This window comes from Pongo pygmaeus, chromosome 9, assembly GCF_028885625.2.
Source record: "Pongo pygmaeus isolate AG05252 chromosome 9, NHGRI_mPonPyg2-v2.0_pri, whole genome shotgun sequence".
Classification (NCBI taxonomy): domain Eukaryota; kingdom Metazoa; phylum Chordata; class Mammalia; order Primates; family Hominidae; genus Pongo; species Pongo pygmaeus.
In genome coordinates, this window is record NC_072382.2 from 46,617,648 (window position 1) to 46,630,251 (window position 12,604).

The 12,604-nt window shown below is 41.1% G+C and overlaps 1 protein-coding gene across 2 annotated transcripts in view; it reads right to left on the bottom strand.

Annotated features, from left to right (window-relative positions):
- The window catches only part of LOC129008432 (protein kinase C-binding protein NELL1), a 931,522-nt gene that overhangs the window by 717,501 nt on the left and 201,417 nt on the right, over positions 1-12,604 (bottom strand). The window lies entirely within an intron of this gene.

Here is a 12,604-nt window from a genome sequence, read left to right on the forward strand (position 1 = left end):
CCTTCATGTTCAGGTTACAGGATATAAATTAAAGATAGTTGCCAGAGATGTCTCAAATAAGCCTATTATTAAGGACACACAAGTGACTCCTTTAATTTCCAAGACCAAATGAATGATAAAATAAAAATTAAAAAGGTGAGAGAATTAGAAGAAGGAAAAAAACTGCATAGTAGTGAGAGAAAGTTTGAAGACAACTAATGGGTAAAGAATAAACCCAAGAGTTAGAGGCCTCTATTCTAAATTCTGGACTTAACCACTAAACTTGGGATGTAGCCTTAGACAAATCATTTCCTTTTCCTGGATTATTTCCTTACCTCTTACATAAAGAAAATGATGCCTGCCCTACTTACCTATTTATGTTGAGGCTCAATGAGGCCATGAACAGTAATTGCTTTGAAAATGTCACCAGTACAAACGTAAACGGGCATAAGTGAAGTGATATTGAGTCACCTGAATGCTTACTGATTTTCCACATCCTTCCATTGATCCAGCTACATCCTTTTCCTTATGTCCCTCCCATGAGATAATCTGGTAACCTTTTAGTAACCTCACCTTCTTTGTTCAAAGTATTCAAGTTGATTTCTGTTACTTACAACTAGAGCATCCTAACTAACACAAAAGTATGCAGGAAGATACGCCGTAAGGCAAGCAATTCTAAACTCAGATGAAGCACTATGATAAGTCTTGGCATGACCACTCAGCAGTACACATAAAGATAAGAATTCTGTTCTTCTCACCATACCTGGTACTTACCTTACTTACACCCTGTGATGTAATCAGCATTTTATAGATTTAGGGCAACTGAAAAGCAGAAACCAGCTCTTATTTGCCTTGGCATCCCCAGTACCTAAAGCAGTTCAGGTCACAAAATATATGCTCAAGAACAGTTTTCATTTCACTTATTTTTGCACTTATGCACTCAAATTGTATCCATCTGATCAGTTCCTGTACACAGCCATCTCCCTACAACTGTGTAATGTTGATCAAATGGATGAACTGGCTCAGTTCTCCCTGCCTCTTACATAGATTAATTGTCCATCAGCACTTTCAATACTAGGTTGATGAAAAGGTTGAAATGCAAATTTTCATTTGAAAGAGGATGTTTGGAGTAGCTGAAGAATTACTCAAGTAAATGCCATACTACATTTCCATGCATAAATGAAAATTTGTATGCACATTCCCGTAGTCTCTTTAACCTCTCCTCATCCCTTTATATAAATATCATAAACAATGCTCTCTCTCTCTCAGTAACATGTAGCTGACTGGGCATTACTAGGCACTTAATACTAACACACTCAAGAAACATCAATTAAGTAAATGAATGAATAAATGAACTACTTGATGAAATCTAAGGCCTTATGAGCCTCTCTACTTCACTTTACAGAAACTGAATTGTTAATTATTTACAATTCCCAAAAGTTTCATATACTCTTTTGCTTCCACCCGCTGGACCCTTGGTTCCAGACACCTTCCTAGCACTTCGCTGGCTATATAATACACCAACACTTAACTCAGCTGTCAAACAGGGAACTGTTTCCCACTCAATCTTTCCTCAAGTTTTCTTGAAAATGCTACTTTTGCCTTGTTTTGTACATTGCTGTCAAAATGTCTGATGGCAACCTGAATTTTTTTCCTTTGTGAGGTCTTTTTGCCTTAAGATCATGAAATTTCTTCTCTTTTATATAAAATTTAATACTTTTACGAGGATACATCTCAGAGTTTATTTTACAGATTGATTTTCCCAGATTTATAATGGACCTGCTCAATATGCATTTTTGGGTTTTCTTTTATTTTCTTGCATTGCAATTTTTAATAGCTTTATTGAAATACAATTCTTTCATTTACTCATTCATGTAATTCACATACGATTCACCCATTTAAGCTATATATTTCAATGTTTTCGACATATAACATTAATTTTTTAAATTGTGATGTTTATAACAAAAAATTACCATTTAGCCATTTTTAATTGTACAATTCAGTAACATTAATTACATTCACAATGTTATGCAATTATCATCACTATCTATTTCCTTAACTTTTTATCATCCCAAACAGAAACTCTGTAACCATTAAGCAGTAACTTTCCATTCACCCTCTCCCCAGCACTTGTAAACCCCTAATTTACTTTCTGTCTCTATGAATGCTCCTATTCTAGATATGTCATATAGATGAAATCTTACAATATTTGTCCTTTTGTGTCTGGCTTATTTCACTTAGCACGTGAGAATATGATGGCTTGGGAGTCATGGAGGTCTGGGTTTCAATCCCACCTCTAACACCCCTCCTGCTTCTGGGAGCTTAAACAGGTTAAACCTTCCTGATCCTACTGTCTCAAAGTCAAAATGGAAATGAAGATGCCTTAAAAACATCTGCTCTCACATCACACAGGATTGTTCTGAAGGTCAAATGAGATGCTATATGTAAACCCCTGACACACTGTAAACAACTGATAAATATTATTCAGTCCTTTTCGACGTCCTCTTTCTTGTCTTCCACCCTCCTTCTATTTCTCTGTGTTTACCTAAGTATATATGAGTGAGGGTAAAATAAATGTCTCATTCACAATTTAGAAATTTTAAAAATGGAATTTTGGTACTCTTTCTAATTCTAATATCCAACCAAATAAGCCAGCCAAGCAACCGATGAATATTTGATTGGTTGCTCCTCTGTATCCAAAGTGTGCAGGTACTGGAATAGAAGGATCTCAAGAGACATGTGATTATTTTCTCTTAATTAAATAACCTTTTGGCATAGGCAGAAACAAATAAAAATAAGAAGGAAAGTTATTCCTCCAGATGCACACTGTATGCTCTTAAACACAAATACTATGCATCCTTCAAGCCCAACTCCATGCAAACTAATAATAATTTGAGGATACCCAGAGATTAGCAAGCTCAAACTCCTCATTTTGCAAATGATGCCCAGAAAAGGGAAGTTCTTTCAAACATCACCACAGAGTCGAATAGCAAGACAAAAGCTGGAACCCAAGTCTTCTCATCCACTGGCCAGGATTCACTGAATTTTCGTTCATAAACGTTTCCTCCCCTTTCTCCTCCTCTTTATCCTAGTACTGCTGCTAACAATAATAGTAATTAACATTTGCTGACTGCTTACTATGTGCCCAACTGCTTTCCATGCATTACTTCAGTTAAACCCATGACGTAGAATCAATCATCATCTTTTTTTTTTTTTTTTTTTTTTTTTTTAGTTTTTCTTTTTTATTTTTTTTCTTTATTTTTTATTATTATTATTATTATTATTATTATTATACTTTAGGCTCTATGGTACATGTGCGCAACGTGCAGGTAAGTTACATATGTATACATGTGCCATGCTGGTGCGCTGCACCCACCAACTCGTCATCTAGCATTAGGTATATCTCCCAATGCTATCCCTCCCCCCTCCCCCCACCCCACAACAGTCCCCGAAGTGTGATGTTCCCCTTCCTGTGTCCATGTGTTCTCATTGTTCAATTCTCACCTATGAGTGAGAATATGCGGTGTTTGGTTTTTTGTTCTTGCGATAGTTTACTGAGAATGATGATTTCCAATTTCATCCATGTCCCTACAAAGGACGTGAACTCATCATTTTTTATGGCTGCATAGTATTCCATGGTGTATATGTGCCACATTTTCTTAATCCAGTCTATCATTGTTGGACATTTGGGTTGGTTCCAAGTCTTTGCTATTGTGAATAATGCCGCAATAAACATACGTGTGCATGTGTCTTTATAGCAGCATGATTTATAGTCCTTTGGGTATATACCCAGTAATGGGATGGCTGGGTCAAATGGAATTTCTAGTTCTAGATCCCTGAGGAATCGCCACACTGACTTCCACAAGGGTTGAACTAGTTTACAGTCCCACCAACAGTGTAAAAGTGTTCCTATTTCTCCACATCCTCTCCAGCACCTGTTGTTTCCTGACTTTTTAATGATCGCCATTCTAACTGGTGTGAGATGGTATCTCATTGTGGTTTTGATTTGCATTTCTCTGATGGCCAGTGATGGTGAGCATTTTTTCATGTGTTTTTTGGCTGCATAAATGTCTTCTTTTGAGAAGTGTCTGTTCATGTCCTTTGCCCACTTTTTGATGGGGTTGTTTGTTTTTTTCTTGTAAATTTGTTGGAGTTCATTGTAGATTCTGGATATTAGCCCTTTGTCAGATGAGTAGGTTGCGAAAATTTTCTCCCATTTTGTAGGTTGCCTGTTCACTCTGATGGTAGTTTCCTTTGCTGTGCAGAAGCTCTTTAGTTTAATTAGATCCCATTTGTCAATTTTGGCTTTTGTTGCCATTGCTTTTGGAGTTTTAGACATGAAGTCCTTGCCCATGCCTATGTCCTGAATGGTATTGCCTAGGTTTTCTTCTAGGGTTTTTATGGTTTTAGGTCTAACATTTAAGTCTTTAATCCATCTTGAATTAATTTTTGTATAAGGTGTAAGGAAGGGATCCAGTTTCAGCTTTCTACATATGGCTAGCCAGTTTTCCCAGCACCATTTATTAAATAGGGAATCCTTTCCCCATTTCTTGTTTTTGTCAGGTTTGTCAAAGATCAGATAGTTGTAGATATGTGGCGTTATTTCTGAGGGCTCTGTTCTGTTCCATTGATCTATATCTCTGTTTTGGTACCAGTACCATGCTGTTTTGGTTACTGTAGCCTTGTAGTATAGTTTGAAGTCAGGTAGCGTGATGCCTCCAGCTTTGTTCTTTTGGCTTAGGATTGACTTGGCGATGCGGGCTCTTTTTTGGTTCCATATGAACTTTAAAGCAGTTTTTTCCAATTCTGTGAAGAAAGTCATTGGTAACTTGATGGGGATGGCATTGAATCTGTAAATTACCTTGGGAAGGATGGCCATTTTCATGATATTGATTCTTCCTACCCATGAGCAATCATCATCTTTTTTTAATGAGAAAACTGTGGCCCAAATAACTTTGGCAAAAGGAAACCATTGAGAAATTAGGGATCTGAATATAAACACAGACTTTCTCTTAAACCTCTGTTCATTCTACTTTCCCCTCGTTTCCACTGGAAGTCAAGTCTCCCATTTTCTAATCCTATAACAGTTGATCTGTGCTTTTGCTTCTTTTAGGGCCCTGAGTATTTAATGTCTTGGAGTTGTGGGTTTATGCCCATTGCCTCAAAGTTGTGGAAAGATATTAGACATTAGATGTGAGCTCCTTAAAGACCCAGAATTCTGTCTTGTGCCCAACATAGCCAGCTATGCATAGCAATCCTTCCCTCATTTATTCATTCAACAAATATTGTTGAATGTCCACTCTGTGCCAGGCATTTAGCCAAGTGCTTGGAACTCAGCATTAAAATAAGTTCGAGGAGCTGATTTCCTTATTGGAGGCAAGGGTTATAGGTAGGAAAGAATGAGAGACATCATAAAATTGTAAACAGGTAACTGATCAAGATAATTTTACACAATGAATAGTCCTTCAAAGACAATAAAAGAAGATGAGGTGACTGACGTGATAAAGAGTGATCTGCTAGAGGGGGTGCCACCTCCCTCCAGAAGCTCATATGCAAGGCCTTCCAAGGAAATTTCCAATATAAATGCCATGGCCATTTCCTTTTAGCAATAAGTGTCAGATTAGCCAGACACAAGTAACAGAATTTACTCTTGCCAATACTGTATTCTCTGAATGTTGAAAAACAAAAGGCCAGAAATTGGCCTTTTCATCTGTTTCTCAGCACCATTTTGACAGCCTCCTCCTTTTGGACCAGATAACTGTATTTTCCAAAGGCCTTACCATACAGTCCATCTTACCAGAGGCTAATGTCATCCCTACATAATTTGTCTGTAATTACAGCAGCTCTCATCTGTATTCTAGATGAGTTGGACCTGTGGGCTAAGGTAAATGGAACAGGCGGTCCTGTGGCCTCAGCTTTGGAGGGTATTTTGTTAGATCCTGTTCTCCTGCTGGATGTGCTTCTCATTGGCTGTGCTGAGGAGCAGGTGAGGATGCAGAGTCCCATCTGGAGACCTGAATGCTCTAGCCTCAAAGCCTTCTGCTTTCCCCAATTCCCAGTTCAAGCTTCTCGTGCATCACAGAGATGGTAACTCCTCCTTTGTGCACAGTACATTACAGTTTACATAACATTTGTACACTCTTTGTCTTCTTCCTTGAAGGCAGGGGATGGGAGGGTGGTATAGACAGAAGCGAGAATGACTGCCATCCCCATTTTACTGAAAAGAAACCCAGGATTCAAGGGAGTTCAGAAATACACCCAAGGGCACACAACTAGGAAGTGGTGAAGCTAGAGAGTGAGCCAGGGTTTCTGACTTAGGATCTGTAACAGTCAGGGTCCTTGTGGAAAAGTCAGTATACTGTGCTTTGGTCATTTGCAAAGAGAATAACAGATTAAAAGGGATTGTTTACAGAAGTACAGGCAAGGAGTACATAAACTGTGAGGGATGGTGGCACCTCACAGTTTGTAAAAAGAAGACGGGAAAAGCTCTTCCCTTTCTGGCATAAAAGGGCAAGGAAGCCAAAAAGGACCACCTAATAGGGCCTGTGGCTTTCAGTCAAAGGTCACAGCCAGCCCAAGGTGACCCCACAGAGAAGGAGACAGGGGAAGAGATACCTTCTCCTCCTCCCATCCCCTGCCTGTTCTTCCTGCTAATAAAATTCAAAAAAATCCAGATGGCAAAGAAGCCCACAGATGCAGCCCATGCAGGTCAGCCTGCTCAGACACAGTAGAGTGAAGGGAGGGGAGACAATGTTTCCCGAGAAGCCAACAGAAGATACTCAGCTCAGACTCCAAGGCTTTTCCAGCATCCCACCCGGCATCCCACTTGAGGGATTATTGCAGGTGATACCTGAGCACACCCTCTTTTGAAGGAGGTGACATTTTGGTTAATCCTAGTGATTTTTCATCTTACAAATACTGGGTCACCTTTTTCATGTGGTGTTTAGCAGGGATGAGCTTTACAGCAAGCCTCAGTCATATAATTTGTGCATTTAACAGCTTCATGGATCCTGTAAAAGTTGTATTCATTTTCATCTCTAGGATCTGAAATCTAGATTTCAGAGCTCCTCCAAGTGAAGCCTTAAGCTCAACTGCAGATAGAGATTTCCACTGCTGCATAGCTCTAACTCCAGAGAGGTCCAGAGCAACCCCCCAAACTGTCATGGATCCAATTTGCAGTTAAAGGAGGGCAGGAAAATAAAAATATCAGTTTGTATCAAAAAGTCAAGGTCAGGGAGACTAGTAAAGCAAAGGTCAGAATCTCCCCTGAGGTCAGGAAGGGCTGTCCTGCCAATGAGAATGTTGTACAGGAGGACTGGCAGGAGGAGCCAGGAAGTTCTGAAGTCAGTAAACAGGGAAGGAATCCAAGCAAGCTGCCAAACTGAGTAAGTATCAAAATCTAGGGACTGGTGAACTAAAAAGGCAAGAGCTGACAGGATCAGGAGATAAAAGTAAGTGTGAAGTCAGGCTTGGGTAAAAGCTGCAATCAGGCTCTGGCTTAGCTGGGCCTGCCATGGCCTTTTATGCATAAGGAACACCTGTGTTGAAAGGGCCTTTGAGAAGGCAGCAGCAACAGGCAGACAGGTAGAGGCCAGGTGTCCCAAAGTAAAGGCCAACAAGATTGACCCCTGCCAATTGGGACGATGGCCTCTGGAGGCAGGAGGCACTCTGGCCTCTCAGACCCACTCATATTCTTTCCCCTCTTTGATCATGGCCCTGGGTTTTTGAAGATGCCCTGATGGCAGGAACAGCCATGTATCAAAATGATAAGGAGGTGTTGGTCAAAGGATATAAAATTATAGTTAGACTGTAGGAATAAGTTCACAAGATCTATAGTATGGCATGGTGACTAGAATTAATGAAGTATCTTGTAGTCTTTGAAAAATGCAAAGAGAAGAGATGTTGTGTTCTTACCACAAAATTTATTATGTGAGAGAATGCATCTGTTAATTAGCTACTTCTAACTATTCCACAATGTATATATATTTCAAATAGCCTGCTCTACATAATAAATACATACAATTTTCTGTCGATTAAAAAAATTTTTTTAATTGTTAAAAAATGACTCTTGAATAACCAGATACTGGTATTAGCTCCTGTATTTTGTCCTTCGGTTCACTTCTGCTTTTCTCAGATGAGAAGGAATCATAGTCAGATTTAGCATCCGAATCATCATGATGGCACATATTAAACACTTACTTACCAGACACAGTGCTAATTTTCCAGAGAAAAGCATCTAGAAACAATGCCAAGGAAGGCAGAATCAAAGGACACATAGGGTGTCCCTCCTGCGTGTCACTTCTGAGCTACTGACTCATCCCAGGCACGGCTTTATCTAAACTTCTAAAGTAAGCATTATATATCCTTAAAGTTTCAGCCACTGTTATTAGCAACCAGGAGTGTCCTATTTGATCTAAATGCACTGTCACATTTAATTCTCACAATCACTTGAGGGAGGCACTCTGTCCCCATCTTATGATTGAGACTTAGAAAAGCTAAGTACCTTGGCAAGGTACAAGACTCAAGTCTTGGCAGAGCCAGACTTGAAATTCAGTTATGTCCAACTCCAAAAGCTCATGCTCGTAACCACTAAACTACACTGTCTCTCATTGTGCTCACCTGATGTCTGACCCCGGCCAGCACTAGCTCCATTTCAGCCACACAAAATAAGATTTAGCATTATGACCCTGCTCGGAGCACCTGACCCTCATCACAAACCCAGTTCCATCTTCTTAGTCCCATCTCAGTGCAGGATAATTGCCGTGGTCTTACCTAGCTATGCAGCTGAGACAGAACATGCTGATTCAAGGGCAGGGGCTCTTGGCTCCCTGCCAGTCTTCTATAGTCACTGCTGTGTGTGACAGGAAAGAGAGATGTATTGTAGCCCAAAGCAGGAGGCTAGAGGCTTGCAGGCGAGTACTGCTCCACACACTACCAAGGGACAAAGCAGTCCCAGGCTACCCTGCAAGAAACAAAGCAGCCCTCATTCCTCCTGAATCTGTTCCCGCTGCCGATCAATAGTGGATCAGGCTGATATTCTGTTAAATGAAAATGCAAGTTGAAGTATAATATGTACAATGCTATATCATTATGGAGGGAAAAAAACATATTTGTGTATGCAAAGAAAAAATCTGAAGAACAGAAATAAAACTGCTAATAATGACCACTTCTGTGCAATAGGATTAAGGGCAGGGCAATGGGTATTGTATATATTTAAATACTTTGCACCTTACATAATTTTAAAAAATTAAAGAAAAACACATCCATTGATGTTCACACTAAGGCTACACCAATACAGCCTGGGAGTCATGAAACCCTGCCCAAAGAGGTTAGTCTAATGGGCTTGAATGAGGCCCTTACTGTGAGCTTCAAATTTTATGAAACAGATCCACAGAATTTAAAGATGGAGATATGTCCTGTGCAGGCAAAACACAAGTACCCAACAGTGTTTGTTCTCCAGCAGGGGCACCCATCCCTTCACCCCACCTGTGATCAGTTTATGTTCGTACTGTATCTGTAAATCACCTTCTCCTCCGCTCCTTCATGCCTGCCAGAGCTCCTGCTGACACAGGCCACATGTAAATTCAACTTGAGAGCAAGGCACAGTTCACCTTGTGCTGTTAATCAGACCAGGAAATCACCAAAAGCCTTATATAAATTAACTGCCTCCCTGAGAAAGAGAACCATACTCAAAAGTTCAAAGCAAAAACTGCTAGGATTACTTCATCTTCACCTTTCCTTGTGCCTGATATTCATAAAGCACACTGACAGTTACAGCACACGTTCACGTGCAGGCCCTCATTTGAACCTCACGATACCCCATGTACACGTGGACTGAGTAGAAATGATGCCTACACAGATGAGGAGACTGAGGCAAAGAAATAACAATTCACTAATGAAGCCATTGAGAATGCGAAGATCAGTGGCCACAAGCTAGGAATCCAGACCCCTATAGAAGCTTTGCCATTTATTCATTCATTCAGGTATTTGCAAATATTTGCTGATTATCTATTAGGTGGCAGCTCTATGATCAGCATTTGTGAAACAATGGTGAGCTCATAGGGTGCTTACAGCCCATAGGAAAGGCAGACATCAATCAAACGATCAAAAATTACTGTGTTGAAAAGCAAACACTATTTTATGGTAAAAGTGTAAAACACAAGAGGCCCCTTTCTTAACCTGAAAATCAAGGATGTGTAGGAGTGAACTTGACATCCTAGAAACAGCATTGTGCAGAGAGGTTCTGTGGCTTAAGTGAATATGATACCTCTAAAGAACTCAAAATCAGAAAATGGCAGAAACCAATGCAAGGAGAAACTGCAGAAGGAAACATAGACTAGACTATACACAATTTTTGTAAGCTATATTAAGGATTGTGACCTTTATCCTAAAGCTTATCAGAGGCTATTAAACAAGCGTAATTGTGTGTTGGAGTGGGAAGGGAATAGGATGACCAGGTTTGCAGTGTTAAGTCATTATGTATCAACCTAATGTCCATGAAAAATTGCCATCCATGAAAATTACTCAGAATTCAATGTGTTCGCCTACCTCCTGTGCTCTCTTATTAGTTCCTGCAGGCTCTAGTACATATCTAATTAGGTGCCAATAAAATAAGCAATAATGACAAATGCCCTCCTAAATGGGGGTCTCCTACTGCCCAACCCTTGATTTCACCACCAGTAGTTTATAATGAGACCTTCAATTGCAAAGTCCCCTTAAAGAATACAGAGAATTTGTCACCTTGAGGTAGTGAATATCAAAATTTATATTGGAGCAGTGTAAAACCACATACGTAACACTGGAGACTAGTGTAATGTCTACTTCACATTTGAAGAAATGGCCGAATGGCCTATTTGCAGTCAGTCGTGATGTAAGATTATGTCCCTGGCCATTACACATCAGCACCGAGACACACGCAAGGCATACAAATCTTACAAGGACAATGGGCCGTATCTCTGTGGTGTTGAAGTCATGAACCTATCAATACTTCAAATTCCAGGAAAGAGGGAGTCTTTGAATCTAAAAACAATACACATAAGCCTTCTAGCGTCTAAAGACCAACTGATCAGCTGTACTTGGAATTTATAACAAGGTGGATTTTGGCCCAACAGGGAAGTGACCTTGTGAGGTGACCAGCACACCCAGTCTCAGAAAGTGATGCGAAAAACTTAGCCTGTGTGTTTTTTCTTCAGTTTTTAAGTTGGATACTTTGTACTTCTTCCATGATAAAAGTATTCTCTCACCAAACAGAGGGAAGGAGGCAGAGAATAAGAAAATCCAAGCCCTGGGTGCTAGCCCAGAGAAAGCTATTTGACTCTCTTGAGTGGCTACAGATGGAGCAGGGGGTGGAGGGAGTGGTAAAGAATAAGCTACCCCAAAAAAAGGAATAAAGAAGGACCCCTGGACACTGGCTCTAGTGTGCCACTGACTTATGTTGTATCCCTGGACAAGTTACTTCTTTTCTTAGTGTCAGCCAAATATTAGGTTCCAGCCCATGCTGAGGTTTGAGGGGAGTGTGTGGATGGGTGGCGAATGGCTGAAAGAACACCGCGAGTGGGCGGGGGGAGGGGGGTCGCGGGTGGGCACTGTAGGCAGGTGAAATATGGTTTTATTCAGCTGCTCTCTCGGCAGCAGCTCTCTCACACTGTTTGCCTTTATCTCAGCTGCCTGCTCCAGCTCTGCTGCTCCTGCCATTCCCTCAGTTACAGCTGCATTCCCTGGCCTGCAAGGCTGGCTGTCCCTTACAAGGTCAACAGCTTCCCTCTCTCCCTTACAAGGTCAACAGCTTCCCTGTCTCCCTGTGGGCACATGCCATATGTACAGCGTCAGCAGGGCAGTTATACCTTTTACAAACAATAGTGGCTCTGAGCCAGGTGATGAGCCTTCCCATGTTATGCCTACATAGCTGTGATTATATAACCAGTGCAGTTATGCACCTGTGCTCCAAACTCACTGAGTCACTCTGACCCGGATGTCTGCTTCAGCCTATTCTTGACCAAAGCACATCCATGTACCTTGCAATCCACCCTCTAGGCTAAGGGAAACATAGGCTTTGGATATACAGGTTATACACATAAGCTTTGGGTACACAGGCTCAATATATACACACAAGCTTTATATATAAGTTTGGGGAACGTAGGTTTGATATACAGGCTTGGCACACAGGTCTTACATTCCACCCCCTTGACTGAGGGGTGTTTTCTTAGTGGGGACCCCACAGGGCAGCACCCTGAACCTACAGGTTACAGCAACAATATAGGGTGTAACAACCTATTCCTAATATCCCCACTATACTACTTATGATTATTAGGGCCCAACGCAGCGTAGAGCCCAGAGATGCCCACCACCTCTGTAGGGGGTCATCAGTAAGGCATTCAATCGCCTTAATCTCCCATGACAGACATCCCTTAAAAGCTCCTGTGTTGTATCTCAACCAGTGTCCGTGGAACCCCAAGTCTCTAGCTATGTCCAGTTCTTCATGGAAGCTGGAGGTACATGCCAGGGCAAGCTGTCTGCAGCTGCTGTTGGAAGGGTGGTGCAGATCCAACAGTTTGAGACACTGGTCACCTCAGTGTTGGTGTGGGCCTAGTCCACAATGCTTTGGAGCATGTCAACCTACAGCCGA